Source organism: Gorilla gorilla, chromosome 4 (assembly GCF_029281585.2).
Source record: "Gorilla gorilla gorilla isolate KB3781 chromosome 4, NHGRI_mGorGor1-v2.1_pri, whole genome shotgun sequence".
Classification (NCBI taxonomy): domain Eukaryota; kingdom Metazoa; phylum Chordata; class Mammalia; order Primates; family Hominidae; genus Gorilla; species Gorilla gorilla.
The window spans coordinates 109,114,475-109,130,035 of NC_073228.2; positions in this window are offsets into that span (position 1 = coordinate 109,114,475).

Consider the following 15,561-nt stretch of genomic DNA (forward strand, 5'->3'; position numbering starts at 1 on the left):
TTAGTATAGCTAAATATTTGTCTATTTTATTATATTTTGAAGGAATAAACTCTTGGTTTTACTGATACTCTTCTACTGGTTTTATGTTATTTCATTTATTTCTACTTTCTTCTTTATTGTTTTCCTTATGACTTTTAGAGATCAGTTTGCTCTTCTTTTTCCAGCCATCTGCTTAGATTATTAATTTGAGATCATTCTGAATTATTATTACTTTTTTCTAGTTTAAACTTTTATTTTAGATTCAAGAGATACATTGGTGGGTTTGTTATGTTGGTACATTGCATAATGCTGAGCTTCGGCGTACAATTGATCCCATTACTTAGGTAGTGAGCACAGTACCTGACAGGTAGTTTGTCAGCCCTTACACCCTCCCTCTAACTCCCTTTTCTGAGTCACTAGTGTCTACTGCTGCCATCTTAGTGTCTATGTGTACCCAACGTTTAGCTCTCACTTATAAGAGAGAACATGTGGTATTTGGTTTTCTGTTCCTATGTTAATTCTGAGGATAATGGCCCACAGCTGTATTTATATCACTGCAAAGGATATGATTTTACTTTTCTTCTATGGGTGTGTAGTATTCCACGGTGTACATGTACCTTTTTTCTTTACCCAATCTACCAGTGATGGGCACTTAGGTTGATTCCATGTCTTTGCTATTGTGAATAGTGCTGTGATGAACATACAAGTGCATGTGTCCTTTTTGTAGAATAATTTATTTTTTGGGGGTATATATACCCAGTAATGGGATTGCTGACTTGAGTGATAGTTCTTTTTTAAGTTCTTTGAGACATTTCTAAATTACTTTCCAGTGTCTGAAATACTTTATATCCCCATCTACAGTGTATAAGCATTCTCTTTTCTCCACATCCTTGCCAGCATCTGTTGACTATTTAATAATAACCATTCTTACTGGTACAAGATTTCTTACTGTGGTTTTGATTTGCATTTCTCTGATGGTTAGTCATGTGAGCATTTTTTCTTATATTTCTTGGGCACTTGGATGTCTTCTTTTGAGCAGTGTCTGTACATGATCTTTGCTCATTTTTTTAATGGTTATTTTTTTTTTTTTGCTTGTTGATTTGTCTGTTAGATCTAGTTAGTTTATAGTATTGTTCAAGAGTCCTATTTCCTTTTAATTTTCTACCTAGTTGTTTTATTCATTCATTCTACCTGTGAGATAGTAAATGGACCAGTATTGTTTTTTAATTGTGTGTTACTCTCTTCAATTCTGCAATTTTTGCTTCTTATCTTGAGGCTCACTGTTAGGCAAATATATGTTTTTAACTGATGCACTGATACTTTTATTATTATAAAATATCCTTCTTATTCTAGTAACATTCTTTTTACTTAAAGCCTATTTTGTCTAATATTAGTATAGCTACTCAAGCTTTTACTTAGTTACAATTTGTATGATGTATTTTATCTTTCTTGTAAGCAATACAGGTTGTATTTGAATATAAAGTGTGTCTCTTATAGGTAGCTTATTGTTGGATTGTGCTTCTTTTTTCTCTTTTGTCAATCTCTGACTAACTATTGAAGTGTTTAATCCATTTACTGAAAAAGTAGGACTAGCATTGCCATTTTCTTTTGTTTTCTATGTTTTATATATCTCTTCCTCTATTTGTCCATTACTAATTTTTTCTGTTGTTAGATATAAATGCTGTAACTAAAATATAGCAAAATAATGAGAATAGAGATTGATGAGTAGTTTTGCTATTTTACAAATATCTTCATGGATACCATTTTTTGATGGTGTTTGAGCAGAGAACATGAGAAAAAAATCAAAGAAACCATGTAGATAAGTGGGGGAAATAATGCTAAGTATAACTTTAAGCAGTAAATAAAGCCCCTATTGGCAGCATTCTTGGCTTGCTTTATAAACATCAAGAAAACAGGCATAAATTATTCCTTTGATTAAAAAGATAAATAGGAGAAATAAGAGACTAGAAGGAGATGAAATTAGAATGATGGTTAAAGGACTGAATTTATAAGAACTGGCTGATAATAATAAGGGCTTTGGATTTCACTAGAGTGAGAAGACATTATTTCAGAGGGTTTTCAGGAGCTAAGACATGGTATCTCACATTTTAAAGAGGTCTCTTAGATTGCTATGTGGAAGGTATATCATAGGAAGAAAAGGGACAATGAAATGAGAGAAATTAGAAATGTACTAAAGTATTTAAGGTGATCTTTGTTACAGGCAGTGTTCAATGTACACGTTGTAAAATGGAAGACTTATTTCAAAGAAAAGTCATTCTCAAGTCAGTGAATGTCCTGTGATAATTGGCTGTGGTCTTTGAGAGAAAAGAAGATTCAAGGATGACTTTTAGATATTTGGCCTGAGCTACTAGCAGAGTGGAGGTATTATTTATTGAAACAGAGAAAATGATGGAAGAAATATATTTTGAAAAGGAGATATTATAATTATGTTTTACCCCATGTGATAAATTTAAAAAGCTTAATAAATGCTTAATGCTTAATAGATAATGGAGTAAAGATGTCAAGAAGACAAACATGTAAATGTGGAGAGAGCTGCAATAAAATGCCAACAGAAAGAAACTTCTATTCATGTTAAGAGAAGTGCACATGGGAGATCATTTTTTTTTGCATTTTATTTATTTATTTTTATTTATTTTTTATTTATTTATTTATTTATTTATTATACTTTAAGTTTTAGGGTACATGTGCACATTGTGCAGGTTAGTTACATATGTATATATGTGCCATTCTGGTGCGCTGCACCCACTTTTAAGGGATTTCTGGACAACCTCGTGTCAATGCTCTTACCAAAGTATTACCAAAAGCACACTGTAGTCTACAAAGTTGAGTATATTTCTGTTTGCACATAGACAGGTTGCTTACTGTAGAAAACTATGAAGTATCTAAGTAAGAGAGTATTAGAAAGAACTTATGACCCAACTTGGGTTCTGGTTTCCTTTCTTAAGGAAACAGGGATTCACTCTCCATTGGTTGTTGTGAGAAAATGGAGCAATTCTATGAGTGGGTATCTCAAGAAATCTTACCTGTGGAGAGGACAGACTAGATTGAGGACAAAACTTAACTGATAAATGAGTAGACGTTACTGATTTTAGCAGAACACAGTGATCTCACTTGTCTTACTTCATCATGTTCTTAGAATGACCTTGTCTGATGTTGGTTTTCTGGGAGATATAATGTATATCAATCAGGAGTACAACAAGACGTATCTATCAGTGTCAGTTTAACTTGTGGTAACACCGAGGCCTTAGGTCAGAGTGTCAGACAATATTGTAATACAACTGAGGCCTATCTACCAGTGTTAGGTTAGTCTCCGGATCTCAGGGCTGCTTTATTTCTTAATCACCAGGAATAATGTGCCCCTTGAGAATAAAATAGCAATAAGCTTTAAATATCTGTTGCAGCCAAAATACTAGAATGAAATAAGACCTTTTCTGCTCCCACCTTCCCTTCTCCTTCCTCAGTTTCTCCAAGTCATCTTTCCAAAAGATGTCAGAGCAATTGAGGTAGAACAAAAAGAAAGATAATGGACATAGGCCCTTCTTTCCACTGAGATTCTCATACTTGCATCAGGTTTGATTTGAAAAGGGCAGTTTCATGATAATAGAATTTATCAAATTGTATAGAAATTGTCAATATTAATTACAAAGGAGTTTGAAAAATATAAAGTTATATGATTTCTGTTTTCAAAAAATGAGTTCAAAATGAAGACATAAAATATGAAATCAAGAATCTTATTGGGCCTTGTAATATTTGGGCCAGTATTCATGCAAGTAGCTTTGCTCCACTTGGAAAATAGAGTTCTGCTTGATTCTATTTGCACACGATCTCAACTACTTATGAAAAATAGGAAAAATCTCCTTCAAAGACTAATTCACAGAGAAACTAGCAAAAGATTTATATCCCAAAACCACAAATGTCTTTTTCAGTCTTCTCTTTAAAAACATATTTGATTCTTAATTTCAATTTTAAAAAACATAAAATACTTTTGCTTGTCAATCTAAAGGCATTTTATTTGAATATTAGGCCTCCTTATTGTTATTATTAGGTTAGAACAAAGTAACAGTTCTCAATAGACAGTTTTCTCTGGTGAGTTAGCAGTTGCTTTTGCTTTCCTCTATGAGGTTTATGTATTCCACCTATGCTATTTGTAAATGGAACTCTAAAGCAGATATTAAGAATAATAGGACGCTTATCATTAGGAAGTTGAATTTAAATGAAACAGACAAACAATTAAAATATGTGGTAAAGATGTTAACAGAGGTAAGTGTAAAAGGAGTTTGGAGGAGATAATGACAGTTACTACATAAAAGCAAAGAACTGAAAGTTAAAACAAAATCAGGAATTTACGAAAATTGTTCTTCAGTGAAGGCGTTTTCAAAAACTTTTCTGCAAGCATAACCAGGGAAACATAATATTAGAAATACATTCAGCAAAAATTAAAAATTCCTAAAATAACCTGCTTGCACTTTAATCAGATCAAACACAGAAATGAAGTGGCAAAATATGCCAGCACACCTGGTCAGTACCCCCTGTGGCTTAGACACTTTCCAAAAGGTTGGCATTGATGTGTCAAAGTAAGTAGCAGGTGGTCTCAAAATCTCAGTTCCCTCTGGTGATGGATGTCAGTTGTTTCCTAATTTCTCCAAAGAAGGTGCCCTAAGCAAATTAGCAAGCAAAACCTACAAACCTGTTTTGACCACATTTATGCAAAAGAAAGGCAAGAGAGCATTTTCACTTATCATAGAAAGAGCTATCAACCCATTAAAAACTGCTTCAGCTCCTCACTGGCAGGTCAAGGCACAATATCTGAGAACTCTAAAACTTTTATTTTGTGTTAGAACAAACTGGGCCTCGGATTTTCTTCCATTCAAAACCTGATTAAACTTCTAATGTTGTTCATTTGTGTATATCTGAGGCAGATTTATTTTATTTTATTTTTATTTAACTGTTATGTAGACCTTGCATGTGTCAATAACTGTTCCAGGTGCTTTACAAATATTAACGTACTTAATCCACCTAACAACCTCATGGCTACTATTTCCATTTTACAGATCAGAAAACTGGAATAAAGAGGTTAACTAGGTAGCCAAGGTCACACAGTTACTAAGTGATAGAGCTAGGATTTGAAAGCAGGCTTGCTGACTCTAGTGGAACTTCAGCATATGGTTGTAGTGTTATTTTACCCAGAAGGATTTTCTCAATTTCATTGATCTCTTAGCAATTGGGCAACTTGTCATTACATATGTTTATCACAAGATCAGCTAAATGTAGACTTCTGATGGTTATACAAACTGACTGTTTTCCTTTGACTCGAACCTAATAATCGTATATCTGGATTTAATGTTAGGTAAGGGCATCCTGATGAACTGGTTCAGAACCTTTCAACCATGCCAGGTTTTAACTTGAAAATTTAAACTAGAATAAATGACAGTCAAGTTGGTATGGAACTTGATATTCTAGTAATGACATGTTCAGTTTCCAAATATGAAGTATAGGATAGCTTTAATAATAAAATGTTCTTGTCTTTATTTGTTAATTTTACATACATTAAATAATCATGTTTCTGAAACTTTCCTATAAATATCATTAAAGTTTCCCAATAGAATTTCAAAATAATTCCTCCTCATATTTGGAATTCTTATATTCTAATATTATGACACAGTAATGGTTATTTCCATTGCTGCTACTACATGTACTTTTAGCTATTGACACTTCTGCTGTTTAATTTTACTGTATTTCTTTATTTCAAGTGGTCTTCATCAAGCCAATTCTGATAATGCTACTCTATATTATCTGAAGTGTTGATGGCAGCTTAATATTAGAGGATGCTTATAAAATCCCTATAGCCAATGTCACTGTCAACTAATTGAAACTGATGTATTTCTTCATCTCTTTTATATAAATTCAATGACCTTCAGTAATGGAAAGTGTGTCTATTTTCCCCATAGTTAAAGGACAGGAACTAAAGAACAAATATTATCAGTCAAAAAACCCTGATCTGCAATTTCCTAAACTTGAAAAAACCATGAAATATTTTATTTTGCTTTTAAAGAAAATTATCTATCACCTAAGGTACCTTAATTATTTGTTATCCTAAAAATAGGTAAAATCAATGTATGTATTTCTTAGTTTTGTTTAATACCTCCTGACATTCACTATCAAGGAACTCTATATATAAATCAAATACTTTCTTTTTTAAAATTACCTCTTTGGAGGCTACAATCAATGCTGATTATAATCTCAAAATGAAGTAAAAATATATTTTATGCATTAAGCCAGTAAAAATATAACTACAAATAATGTACCTTTTGTTAGTTTTAGCATCAAAAAACTACTTTTCATGAGAAATTTTTTAAGAATACAACTGATCCTAAAAGACAAGAAAATGTATAAACTTTATGGTTATCAACATATAACAACTTAAATTATTGCTCTTCCTTTTGTTAATGTTTCATTATACACTATGATTATAAAGAAGCATTCAAGAAAATTTTTTAGCCAGCAGTTTCCTATGCACTCACTAATATAAAGACCAGAAAGTTGTTTGGTAGTTATTTTATTGTATATTGGGAATTTGAGTAGTTATTATCTGTATGAGAGATGAAACTCAGGTAAATAGTAAAAGGTAATACTCTTCCCATTTAAATAAATTTCTATCATAGAAATTTCTATCATAGAAATTCCTAGAAATTTCTATTTCTATAATAGAAATTCAACTCACATAATCTTGTAAGTCTTTCCACAATAGCCAAAATTCTCAGGGCAATACTAAATTTTAGAAAACAGATGAGAGAACATTAGTACTATGCCCTATATATATTTAACGGTCAGTATATATTTATGGAATTGGACTGATTTCAAAACAGGAGTCAATTAAGATGTAATAATATCAACTACTCTTTAGAAGTTCCTTTCTTAAAACTACCAAAACTATGGCAAGGCAAATTAAGCATCACAGAGTTATGGGGATGAAAAAACAAGGGTAAGTAAATTAATATTTCTTGGTTTAATTATATAACCACGGTCTGGTAACTTCAGTGGGGATTATTCCACAATAATTAATACCATTAACATATATTTTTTAGTTACTTTGGAGCCCAAGCTAGTGTTACTGTATGGGTATTTGTATACTTAGAACCAGACCATATGAAGAAAAGTCACAAATTAATTTTACAGATACTTATGAGTATTTCTTCTCCACCATAGAAAGGCAACAGTGTAATTTTCTGAGTAAAGAATAGAATTCATAAAATTAAGTTCTCTAAGAATTCTTCCATTATTATGAACATAACTATAAAAGCTCAGTATTTATGCTGAACTGAAACTTAAATTTCAATTTTCAGATTCCAAATATCATTAAATAATACTGAATTTGAAAGTTAATTCTCACTTTCCCTTTCTTGTCTCTCTCACAGACACACACACAAATATATAAATACATATAAATTATTCCTAAACATATTCATAAATCCTCACACATTCACAAGATATAATTTTCAGATATTTGAAGCACAGAATTGCAGTCAATTGGTATTTTGTAACATGTAGGCAATATTTAAAATATTAATCATTAGTTGACAAATTATAAAACAATATTTGGAGTGTTTTCAGCACCTGTTATTTACCCTACACTGAGTTTGCTCATTTAAAGATAATACAGACTATCTGATTTTAGTTTAATGTCCCATAATAAGATAAGTGTACTATAAACAGAGCCTTTGATGTTTTTAATTTACAATTACTAATTATGAATTTTAAAGATTAGAAGAAATGAATTACATTAATGGCTGACTCTAAATTTAGAATATAAATGTAATATTTCATTAATTTTTAGGTTTTGACTTTATTGAATCGATCTTTCTGAATGAGCTTTAAATATTTAATAAGTAGGTAACCCTTTTAAACTCTAGTAGTAAAAATAAAGTCATCATGGAGGTGACTATTAACTGATGAAATAAACACAAATGACTAAAAATATTTGTTCCTTGTAAATTGTGACATATCTTTATTACATAATTGTTCTAAGTACTTACACCAGTCTGTTATTTCATGTGATCAATAAATATTGCCAAACATTGTACATATGACTAAGATTTATTTATGGTTATTTACCAAATATATAAAGGTTTTCAGAAGTTACGGGAGCAACAATGAAATGTTAGATTTAAATTAATATGATAATAATATTTCAGTAAAAAACAGTAAATGAGAAGTTTTAATATTGTAAAAAGGAACAAGATAATTAGAATCATTCAAGAAGAATTGTTCCCTGCACTTTTAAAAGCTTTTATAACTTAGGTTGGCCAACAATACGTTAGTAGAAGTGGAGAGTGTTCTTTTCAAGCCTAATGTCTAGAGCCAGTGTGAAAATCTCCCATTCTGTCTTTCCCTTACTTTGATAATTGTGGAAGCATGGTGTCAAAGAAGATTTTCCTTCAGTCTGGGTCTTTATTGACTATGATGAGCATCGTACCTTGCTTTGCCATAATAGTTAAGCAGCATAAGTGAGAAATAAAATGATGTTGTCTTATGCTACTGAGACATTGGGGTTGTTTGTTGCTTCAGCATAGTCTAGTTTTTCCTGACTAATATTGCTCAATGAGGTGCATTCCCATAACCTACACTTAAAATATGTGGCTTTGGCTTAGGAATGGGTACAAACTATAGAGAAACAGATATTTGGAGCTTTGAAAGAATGTTAGCTACATTACAGAATGACAGATTTTGGTGAAATATTATCAGTGATTATTCTGAAGGCAGGTCATACGCCTAAAGATCATGTAGCCCTAGATACAAAGGTTGAAAGACCTGTGTTTGATAAAGAATTATAAAAATAAAAGGAAAAATCAGTTGATCTCAGCAAAAGCTGAAGATTAAATATGGCCCACAAATTCAAGAACATGCAGTATAGGATGAAGCAGCTGTTTGTCACCATAAACTCGTAAAAAATAAAGTGAAAAGCCTTTAATAGACAAGTACCTGATAAAAATGTTAAATCCAAGAGTATGGTGTTTATGGCTATTTTTTAAATACCTGAATGGATTAAGATACCCAGTGGTAGACTTCATCTAAGAGTGTAAAATCCACTAAGACCTTTAAGTTAAACAAAACATTCCAGGGAAAAGACTGAATATGTGGCTCCTCTATTAAGATCTGTGAGGGAACATACAATTATGTTGAGGCAGAAATGTATGATGAGATAGAGGGTCAGAGAAACAAAGGAATATAGCAAATCTAGTATAAATATCCAAAAAATAACTTCATTTATCTATTAATACATGGTATGAATTGAATTCAAATTGATAAGATTATTGACTTAGAGAATGCTGATTTTATACATTTCCTTTGTGTTGATAATAAATGAATTCATAATGGACACATTATCACAGATATTTGGGTAACTGGGAGAAATACAGATAGTTCTACACATGATCACAGACAAAATAAAGAGATTTATATAGAAATAAGATTTATATAGAAATAAATGAAGATTTATATAGAAATGTGAAGAATATTCAAGTGCAGAAATTAAACAAGAAATATTCTTAAAGAAGACTTTTAATGTGTTCCAAATAACTTAATGTTTAATCACTTAACATTGTTCTGATAAATGGAGGTACTACTCATAATATTCTTTGACCAGGAAACTTCTAACTATCTTCAGGAAGAACTTTTCTTTACCATAAGCATGTTGCCTATTGTAACATAAATATTTTTTTTCTACAGTGTAACTCCCTTGGTAGGAGAACAAGATGAATATGAGCAATGTAGAGTCAAATAATTCTGATGAGAAAAGCAGCTACAGATAAAACATCAACCTGATTTTCTACTCCTTAATATATCTACCAATCCAGCACAAAATCTAATTCAGGATTTGATTGTAATATTTATACTCTACACTCTGATATTGAGAACTTGAAATATCATCTTTCAATCTCTACCTAAATTTAACTGTAATCCAATAGCTGTCCATTCCTTCAAAGTAATAGAGAAATTTTTGCAAAGGTCTCCAGGGCTGAGATTCTATGTCAGGAGTCCTGATTGTATTGACTATATAAAACAGTAATGCAAAGTCCATTGCTTTGTGAAACAAATCTTTTAAAAATACACTAATAATTCTGATTTTATATACTATATGTATATGTGTATATGTATTGTTTTATACGACATATGTATGTATGTGCATGCATATGCATGTATATGTGCATATACATATAATCATATGCATATACATTTTGTTCTGAAGCAACTGGAGTATTTTTCCTGCATTGCAGTCTATTAGTTTAGCATTGTCTACATGATCACTTCACCTGAGTGTTAGATGATAATACAATTATATTAATAGGTTAAAAATGCCATAAATTCTGCCAAGGTCTCTAAATAAAAAAGGAATCACCTCAAAAAGAAATAAGAGAGATTTCTTTTGCTCATTTCCTTGCATTTCAAGCAATTAAGAGCAATGGAAAACTACTAAGGTCTTCAAAACCTTTCAAGAACACAAAGTGATTTTCAAGACAATGTAATTTTTAAATATTTTAAAGTGAAGCAAAAAACTTGTAAGGAGAGAAAAAGATGAAGGGAATGTTATCAAAGCCAGTAGTAAGAAATAATCTGTTATGGGTACAGACTCTTTTAAATTACACTTAAAATATTTGGGCACAAAATTAGATAAGGCTTTCCTGTTACTTACTCTTCTGTCTTTTTAACTCTCATCTCTTGCTATCTAGGACAATTAAGCTGGCTGAAAGAACTTCTGCTTCACATTTGAGACACTTTAAATTGGGAGGACCATGACAGATCTACAGAAGTTACAAGTATAGGAATGGAAATAGCGAACACTAGAGTTTGAAATTTCATATCATCTAATGTTTATTAAATGAGTGCACCCAAAATAAATCCATTAGTGATTATAAGCTCTAAAACTGCAATTTAGATCTAGTTGTATTTTTGCCTGTAACTTAGCATTTTATATTTAGAAACAAATGAGGATTAAAATATCTATTTATTTGGAATCATAACAAATGTGACATGTATGTCATCTTTCTTTCAAAAGCAAGGCAGATATCACTTATTGATCATGCCACTTCGAGGTTGACTGCAGGCTTAGAATTTATTTCCACTCAATACTTTTTAAAAATGGCCACAAGCAGGCCAGGCGCGGTGGCTCGCGCCTGTTAATCCCAGCACTTTAGAAGGCCGAGGCAGGCAGATCACAAGGTCTGGAGATCGAGACCATCCTAACACGGTGAAACCCCGTCTCTACTAAAAATACAAAAAATTAGCCGGGCGTGGTGGCGGGCGCCTGTAGTCCCAGCTACTCAGGAGGCTGAGCCAGGAGAATGGCATGAACCCGGGAGGTGGACCTTGCAGTGAGCCGAGATCGCGCCACTGCACTCCAGCCTGGGCAACAGAGCGACAGCCTGGCGACAGTCTCATAAAAAAAAAAAAAGAAATAAAATAAAAATGGCCACAAGTTGAATGAATAAGAAAGAAAATGAAACCTAATATTATCCATTCCTTGTTTTTACATTTAAGTAAAGGATATATAGCAGTACTGCATGCTCATGGTCACACTACCAATTAGCCAGAAGGCTGAATCCAGAATGAAACTAAGTTTGACGTTATCTAAATGTTTAGGGTGAGCCACAAATTCTTTGTTGTACATAGAAACCTCTGTGATTAGATATTTGGCACTTTTATTGGGACAATTGAAACATTAAAACAAAGGATAAAAGAAAATATTTTGATATATCTAAATATTGATACCAGCATTAAGTTCAGTTTCTCTCTTCTCCCTCCCTCAATCTCCTTCTCTCATTCTGAAAACTTGTGTATGTGTGTGTGTGTGTGTGTGTGTATGTATGTGTGTGAGAGAGACTGAGACAGAGAGAGAGAGATTGAGACAGAGAGAGACAATGTAATTCAAGTAATTATTTATGTCATGTTATATAAAACTTTTCCAACATTAAACAGAATTTTAAGTTACTGTGCTATATCTTACTGAAGTGAGATTTTATAAAATATTTTGAAGATATATAAAGAAGGAAATTAACAACTAGCAGCATCCTATAGACATGCTGCATACCTTTGCAATTATCTAACCATGTATTGGCTTTTATCAGGAAAGTTACTCAAAATAATTAAATAAATACACAAGTCTATGAGAGTTTGTTTTATACTGAGACCAACCATCTTTAGCATTTACATTGTGTATTACTTCATTTGGTAAGTTTGTCCGGGATGGACCATAACAGAAGCTAGGAGAAAGACCTCATTCTAGACCTGGCTATATTATTTGAGGTGGTTTATGGTTTTTGGTTTATCTGAAAATTTGTTTTCCCTCTGTAAAGTGAAAACATTGGCTTTACTGATACTTAAAGATATTTTCAAACCTACATTTCGTAAATTGTGAATTTACAGTGTGCCTAAAATCTAACTGCATTTATTATAATATTCATTATAGACAGTAATATTTAAGTGAAGTAAATAATTTGGAATATGTACATTTCATCTATTATGTTCCTAATATATAATCTTTAAATCATTTATCATCTTTTTATATCTGAATCCTTTATCCTATTAAATTATGAAATATTTTGATATATCTATCAAAGTGAGAGCTTAAAATACATAGAAAAGATCCATTTTAGTGAAATAAGTTTCATTAAATATCAGCAGGGAATCAAGTGTTAAATGTGGCTAAAGCATTTCTCCATCCCTGACATGACACAATTCGGATTATGCACTGCGAGAGAAAGTGTCTATGAGACATGTTCACCACAGTGGAACAGGAAAGTCTGCCTGAAGACAGTGGAGTGAAAAATAAAGGGCACAGGATTGCGATAGACCAAACAAAATGACAAAGTCTTTGGTGGATTATTAAATAGTCATTGAAAAAAATTAAAAGTAAGAAGTAAATTTTAATTATTTACTTTAAAAGTAACCAGTAAGAAATAATTTCATGATACTAGCATTTTAATATCATAAAGAGTTTTTAGTAAAGTTGTATATGCTAGCAAACATTAGCTGTATCTCCAACATACATTCTAAAATATTGGAAAAATATCCTCTGGTAACCTCTTAGTGCAAATTGCGTCACCAAATAAACTGGCAAAATATGGCAATTATCTGAATTCATTATTTTTCACATAATAGTTTTAATTTTCTCCTGCAAATCAATACCTTTCTTGATTCATTTGGTTGATGCCTGCATGTGAACGTATATTTATGAATGCTTCAAGACTGAAAAACTAGGATTCTTCTGAATTTCTTTAATGTGCTTGCTTTTTCCTCTAATCTGAACGTAGACACTATTTGAAATTAATGGTAGATAAAAATTAACAGAGAGTTTTAATATTAAGGAAAATTTTCAGGATCTACAATGAAATTAAAAGAACACACAAACACAAACAATGAACAAAAAGCTTTACAAAAGGCAGTCTTGCCTTAAAAAGAAAGGATCCTTTCCCCCACTGAAATTATACTTTTGGGCTTAGAAGTGACTTCTGAGAAGGCTTAACCATGGGGCAGGAGGGTCACATTTTCTATTATCATGAGTTTTGTAATAACCAAATGAATTAGAAAATCTAGGTTTATGGATTCAAGAGAAGTAATAGTATCATTGAAAATATTGATTCTCTTCTCACTGAATAACTTTGGATATTTGCTGTTATAGGAGAGATGACTTTTGATTCATTATTTATCACCTGGATAAATTCAGTATTCCCCTTCACAAATTCTATCTTATGAGTAGTAACTCCAGCTACTCTGGTCAAAAATACATATTTGGAATCATATTAACCACATTTCAGATCATGCAAACCACCTTCATATGTTAAGCATAATTATTTCTAAGATTTGGAGACTCAAGACAAATTAATTATTCTTTGGCTTCTCAACATGACTGTATTGTGCAATAAAAATATAGATGATAGAATAATCACAGCAGTATTGCAACTAAAAAATAGATATCATAGGCATAAAATCAGAAAGTAAACATAATATTTTAAGAATGTTTTATAAAGATAAACAACAGTTGCACAAGAAAAAATGTAGCCCATCTAATAGGACAAACCTAATATTTTGTAACCTACCGGAATTTTTATACATCTCAACCTAATATCTCATGCAAAAGAAAGTACAACATACCACTTTATTTTAAAAGTACTCCTAGTGATATTGAAAACTTAAGAGTGTAGAAAAAACAATCTAAATCACTGCTAAACAAAACATTTGTTATACCAAAATGTATCATAAATCAATAATCAATAATCATAATAACTGAGTATTGTTATAAATAGCTCTTGAGTAGAATTTCTATTATACTCTTAAAATTAGGGAATACATACTGTTTAAACTGAGAAGGTGTCAGTTCTCTTAAAATTAATGCACAAATATTCGTACTACAAGGTTTAATGACTTTGATCTCTTTATCAAGATTTTATCTATCAAATTTGTCTGAGACACCACTGACTATTAAGTTGAGAAGTAATAAAAAATAACCAAAACCTCCAACATATTACACTAGTCAAGATTGGTCCTGAACATACAGTTTCTTAACCCTAACTTGAAATGTTTTAAAATTGCAATTATATTAATTCATTTTCTTCTGGAATGTTTAACAGATATATTTGTTATCAATAATATGTAATTAATATCATGATACAGAAAAAAGATATTAGACATTTTAACTATAATTATGTTGCAGTAAGTTGGTATTAAATAGTCTCAAGAAAAAAGCTGTAATAATATAAGTCACATGCTGTTTACTGTGTGTGCTTGTGTTAATGTCTTTTGTTTCCATAGAAGTGATTTGGTAATTATAATTTTGTAATATTTTGCACTATGTAATGAATGCAGAAATGGATTAAAGGAAATAAACCTTATTTCTCTTTTTGGTCCCCTACCACATAACATTACACATAGCATTGTATAGCACCCTGCTGAATTTTCAAATATTCATATGAAGGAAAAAGAAAGAAGCAGAAGCAGAAGAAGCAGAGGCAGAGGTAGAAGCAGGAGGAGAGGAAGAAGGCGAAGGAGAAGGAGAAAGAGAAGAAGAAGGAGAAGAAGAAGGAGGAGGAGAAGGAGAAAGAGAAGAAGAAGGAGAAGAAGTAGGAGGAGGAGAAGGAGAAAGAGAAGAAGAAGGAGAAGAAGAAGAAGGAGGAGGAGAAGGAGAAGAAGAAGGAGAAGGAGGAGAAGGAGGAGGAGGAGGAGGAGAAGGAGGAGGAGGAGGAGGAGAAGGAGAGGGAGGAGGAGGAGGGAGGAGGGAGGAAAGAGGAGGGAGAGGGAGGAGGAAGGAGGGAGGGGGAGGAGGAAGGAGGGAGGGGGAGGGGGAGCGCGAGGAGGAGGGGGAGGAGGAGGAGGAAGTATTTTAGGCTATGAGTTACTGAATGCTAGTTTCTACTGAAATTAATTATCCCTTACTGGTTTACAAAAATGTTAAATCTATACTGAATGAGTATAAAGATTTAGTAGTAATTGTGAAAAAATATATATTTATATAATTTTTTCTTTAAATTTGAATTTCGAGATCAATTTTCTCCTACGTTACTGATCATT